Genomic DNA, 6292 nt, shown 5'->3' on the forward strand with positions numbered 1-6292 from the left:
ATCAGCCTTGTTGCTTGAAAATTTGTCTTAAACAACATCCTCTCTACTGGTAGCAGTTTTTATTCTTCCTGACTTCTTAGCTAACATTACGTTATGCTCATTTTTTACATTTTGTTGTTTAGCTAAATAAAATAAGCCTACACAGCTTAAGGATTCAGCCTGCACCACTGGCCTCATCTTTACCTTTTCCATATAAATCAGCTTATTTCTTTCTAAATATTCCCAAAAGCTTATTTAAATGTGCCAAAGTACTCACTGTTTATAAAATACATCTCTTCAGATGGGTGTATGGACAGAGAAAAAACCACTGCTGTTCACTGGAGTGAAGTGTGAAATTGTGGATGGTTGCACTATACAATCACAGGGTAAGACCCTTTCTTAAAGGTAAAAATATTTCAGATAAAAGCAGTTTTTTAAAAGACTAAAATCCAGAGGTGGGCCAGTTTTGTGAAATCCAGAGGACGGGATTCAAAGGCACTGGAGTGTTTAGTGCTTTTTTTCCCCCCTTATCAGAAAACTCTTCTAGCGACCAACCTTGATAGCAAGAAATTAAACCATTTGAAGCATGAAGAAGCAAGTCAGGAAATGTGATTAAGGTTAGACACATCATGGAATATATGAAATATCAGGAATATTAGAGGTATGATAGGGAAGTGGGTTAAGAAAGAAGACATTAACCATGTCAGACAACACTCAAGGGCTGACTTTCTCTGTAGAGGGCTGGAAAGGCTGGCAAGGGAAGATAGATAACAGCAGCAGGCTGGATCCATCAAACTGATCACTTAGAGATTGCAGTCCTTTGAAAAAGAGAGATGGATCCTGACACAAGACCAGCAAGACCCAGGGAACACATAGCCAAGAGGAATAGTATTAAACTTAGTTATTTCCCAGGACTTAGTATAGTCTAGGACTGCTGTTTTCCTTTTTACTATCTGCAAACAGCTTATCTGTATTCAATTTCTAAGATGCAATTTTCTAGCAGCTGCCAGTTTATTAGATTTCTGGCATGTATGGTTGTTAAAATCTATAAATAATTTGGGACCTGCTTACCTGCCATTTATGCTGGGGTCAGTTTTTATTTTGTGTGACGATATCTGCAATTATTTGTGCACTTTTTTTTTCTGGCAAGTTTTCAAACACCAGTTAGTTGGTGAGCAGAAAATGATAGCTTTTACTTTGTAAAGAATTATAACCAGAAGTATACAGAGATTAGCTCTAGGATGTCTATTACATTACCAACATCCTCAGAGCGAGCTATGACAACAAGGATGTCTCAATTGGAAAATAATCCAGGATAAAGGAACAGAAAGGAATATGTTGATAGCATCATGACATTTCTGAGGGGTTTGAGCTTTTAATTAGTGAGGCTGGAGCTATTCAAAATTACCTACTGTAGCTTTGCTTTTTATTGGTTTCTTTGTCCTGGTAGGCCATCCAGCCCATCACCTTGTTAGTTTTTTGCTGCTGATGCATTTGATTTTTGGAGAGGCTTAAAGCTCATTACATTTTCTTCCTTAAAACAGAGAATGATGTAGAGACCATAACTGTCCCTTAGTCTTTCAAAGAGGACAGTTGTTAGGTGCGCTGTGATGCAGAGAGCCTCCTCTGCTATCACATAAAAATCCCAAATAGAAAGGTTTACATTGTGCCCATTGTCGCATGGTTGAGATGGGTGATTACTACTGGAAGCTCCTGCTTGTGGTAAGTCAGCTGCCATATGTGAGAAAGATTTCGAAGGAAAAATCCTATTCAAGGTGTTTGACTCAAGGAATTTATTTATTGCTAGTGCATACTGCCTTTTACAAATCCCAATGTAACTCATTTCAGCAAACCCCAGGAACCAGTGCATAAACAGACATAGACTGTAGGTAAATATAGTTCACTTTCCATGAGAAGACTGAAGACTGAACCCCAAGAGAGTGAGGATGTATAGGTGGAGAAGATATTGAATAGGTCTGAGTGCACAACTGCCTACAGAAAAGTAAAAGCCTCCATTTAAAATCTCTTCTAGTTTATCAGATGAGTTTGAGAGTGCACAGGAATGAAACCTGTCATACTATTATTATGCTCCGTATATATAAAAATAATTTTTTAGGCTGCAAATTACTGATTGGATCATTTTAACAAAAGAAACTACATGACCCTCATAGATGCAGTGTTAGAGTGCATAAACTGTTTGCATCTTACTTTATGTTTCCCTTTATGTGACAGTTTTGTTTCTCATTTTGCTGCTAAATCTGACCCCGAAGTTGGAAGTGATCTGTGTAGGTGTGTTGATCAGAGCACATTCCTGCTCATAACATGCAGCAGGACGTGAAGGGTGTCTTCCATTTAATACCAAACCGTTGTGTTGTTTAGTACATTATTTGCTTGTAATCTGAAGGAAGAAGGTGTATGAAAGAAATTTATTAAATCAAGGCCTTTAAATTGTAGGTTTTTGTTTTGTCTCACACTACCTGAGGTCAGAAATACTTTGTACTAGAAAAACAGGATTAGATTGTCCCATGAGTTGCTGGACATCTGCATTCAGCATGAGCACCAGCACCTGATTTCCTATGGTGATCCTAGAAGCAACTCAGTGATGCACCAAACATCTGAATCTGCTCCAAAAAACAATGAATATTGAGCCTTATATGTCATGGCTGAGCTGAAAAGTCAAAGTTCCCATCGTGTCTCTCAGGAAAAAAAAAAAAAAGCTAAATACGTACTTGAAAATTAATTTGGAAACTTTGACCAGCATTTTTTCCTTTGGGGTTTGCTTGCTCACACAGGACCACTGATGGCAGCAACCATAGCACACATCCCTTCTGTTGCCCCATCATTAACTGACTCCTTTGCTGCTCAGGTGTCTTTTCTTCCCATCTCCCTATTCCTAAACTGAATAGGAGATTCATCAAGTAAACAAGCTTTTTAGTTACAATAACAATAACTAGGGGGGAAAAAAGGTGTTAGAGTTGGAACCAGTAAAAATGTATACACATTGCGCATCAATTCTTTTCCCTAGAGTCTACAGGGTCAATTTTCTTCAGGCTTCACTTTACAGAGCAAGCAGCAAAATGGTGTCAAGTGTGGACTCATTTCCCTTTCTTAATACCACGCCATGTTACCAGCCATTGTGAATAGGTGAGGAGGAGATGAACTCTCACTTTATCACTCCAGAAGCACATATATAAACCTCTAACCACCTGCCCCCTCAGCAAATAGTTACCCTATATGAAATGCCAGAAATGCTTAAAACAGTGGGAGAAAGTGAACACTTCCATCAAAATGCTCTGCAGGGAAATAGCTGGTGATGAAGAAAGTTAAATTGCCAGGGCTAGGCAAATAGTTTCTGGCTATCTGTAGATTTTTCACAATGGCTCCATTGATTTTGGGAGTTTGGGGCACTAGTAAACCACCAAAAATCAATTGTAGCAATCTGTGCAAAATTAAGTTGGTTTGAATGAACAGCTCTATGTTAGTATAAATGCATTCATATTGCATATTTGGATTAAATGAGTGCTATTTCTCAGAAAGTATGTGAAATGAGAACACTTGTATAGAAAATTTTTCAATGTGAATTTCAAAACTGTTGATGGAAAAAGCTTTAATGTTCTCACATTGTTCTGTGGTGAGTTGTATAGTCTATGTGTCAAACTGGTAGCATTTACAGGTCCTTCCTGCATATAAACTCTCAGCCCCAGCACAAGTTGTCCTATGACTTTTGGCAGCTGTGTGGGCTGGGCGTAGGATGTTGCAGGAGAGATAAATTTCCACCTCCTTGATTTCTGGGATGCACTTGCTCAGTGGACACATTGTGCAAACAGAGTAGTGAAGAAAAATTTTTGCTCATTCTGCCAGTCCTACAGGGAAAATTTATGCCTTTCATTTGTTCTTCCCTTTCCTCCATGATGCACAGCAAGACCAGCCACCCAAGCTCCAGCAGAAGGCCACCAGGGGATGGGGATGGTCCCTGCAGGATAGTGACTTTGACCCTGCTAAGTCCTCTCAGCACTATCTGTCCCAGATCTCAGAGCTCCTGCCTACTATGTCCACAGGTTGAAAGTGACACAGGGCTCCCATCAGCATCTTGAAGGCAGTGCTGGGCACCTGGAGCTGGTATCTCCAGCACCTGAGGTTGTGAAGGCACTACAGCTGGCCTTTGTATATTGAGGCTGTTGTTAAGAACTGCTTCCAGCTGGGCTTTGGAGTGGGATGGCCACACAAACACACACTCATATACACATACAGAGTGTTCTCAGCCCCTCAACCATATTCAGCCTCTTGGCACTACCCTGGGAGACTGCAAAACATGGTACTGAAGAAGAGAGGGGGGTTCTCAGCCCCCAGCTGGAAGACAGCAACATGAAACCTAAGGAAAACAGTGAGATATTACAAGCATGAGCAATAGACTAACTTGTGAGATGCTTGCCCTTTCTGTAGCTACTTAGTACTACTGCTGGCAGACATTTCTTTTTCTGCACAGCAGGAATGTATCCTTCCCCTTCCTCACCATATCTGTTCATCCTTCTTTCTTCTTGATTTAGTTTCAATATTAGACCTGGTGAAAAAGAAGACAATCTGTTTTAAGTTACCAGATGCAAATGAATCTACAAATGCAGACTAGAAAGAAAATGTGAGGGTAGGAGTGAAAAGAAGAGAAAAAAAAACCTAAAGAAAACCTGTACAAAGAAAGCTTGTGCTGAATGATAGCATGCAAAGCAAAATAAAATTATCATTGTTGCAATGGCCCAGGAAATAAAAAGCAATAATTGAATTTAGAAACTTTTTAGTAGATCACACTCCTATTTATAAACACTGCTGGCCAGAGCTGTGCGAGTCTGCAGACAGAATTAGGTTATGCTCCTGCAGGAGGATGTCTGACGACAGCACAGAAACAGACTCACACCCGCTGTACCCTTTCACTCTATTTCCATACTTTTTTAGACATCATCACAACCTGCCCAGACTGCCAGAGACCCTGAATTATATGAAGACTGGCATCCCAGCTATTGCACGGAATGGTAGCCAACACAGCAAAACTGATCTGGGATCCTCAGCACAAAATTCTGACATCTTATCTACAAAGCTGTATTGCCTTCATGCCCTTAGAGTGTTGAGGGTGTGACCTTATGTTCACAGTGTAAGCAAGAACCATTGTCTCACATGAATTAAGATTTTCTCAATATTCAGATGCAGTTTATTCCCACTGAGAGGAACAAGAGCCAAACCACATAGACTTTTCCTTTAAAAAAAGGCTTTTTAAGAAAAATAATTTGAACTGGAAGTATTTTCCTTTGGACAAAAATTATCTAAATAGCTAACTTGCTGTCACTTTGTTTGTTTAAGAGAATGACATTGGCCCAGGAAGCCGAATAAGTGCTTGGGAACAGAGTACAAAAATATCACAGAGAAACACTGGCTGAGTTTAACTGCTGATGTAAAAGCGTGTGAGGCTGTTGAGCCCAGCTGAGCTGTAGCTCCTTATGAGAGCTGTAAATTTGGACTAATATCTTTAGTGAGTGAAGCTGGTTCACTGCATTGTGCAACTCACCCCTTATTTAATATGAGTCTAATAGCTTTAATTTATCCCAGATGTCATCAAATGGTGGGACCAGCACTTTTGCTACTTTGGTATGAAATGCACTAACAGTGTCATTAGAGGAAGCAAATCAGCATGGTATTACTCTTCTAGAAGACAGCTTCCTTCTGTTTCAGCCTCTAGAAATACACTGTATAAACCTACATTCCAGGTGCTCTGGCTTACAGCCTTCTCACTTGGAAGGTGTTTTGAAGTCCTCTTCCCTTCAGTAGGAGGGCATTTTGTACAATGACACACATACTTCACCAGTTCTTTTAGCAAAAGTTGTTTCCAACAAAGTTCATGGTGAATGATGACTTAATGCAAAGCAGCCTGATTACTTGAAATTTTCCTACTGGCTCACAAAAAACATTTGACTGAATAGGAATTTGTTGGGGATGGCTCAGGACAGCAAAAAATGCTTCTGTACTTCCATGCAGCAACACTGTAAAGAAATTATTTGATTGTGTCATCAAGTCTTTAGATTTTAAAGAGGTTTGAGGGATGATATGATTGCTGGTTTTGAGTGGGTATTTGTTGTCAAGATGCATTTGAGACACTCATTCAAAAACACTACTGTTCAGGTAATCATTTGGGTCCAGCAGATATACATAAGCCTGATGCAACAGTAGCTAAAGGAAAAAAAATGAATGAAGGAAGTTGCTGCTTACCATCTGATAGAGAACCACTGTCAGAGAGCATGGCAGATGAAATTCTCTACTTAGTCACATC

Source organism: Anomalospiza imberbis, chromosome 2, assembly GCF_031753505.1.
Source record: "Anomalospiza imberbis isolate Cuckoo-Finch-1a 21T00152 chromosome 2, ASM3175350v1, whole genome shotgun sequence".
In the NCBI taxonomy this organism is placed as follows: Eukaryota; Metazoa; Chordata; class Aves; order Passeriformes; family Viduidae; genus Anomalospiza; species Anomalospiza imberbis.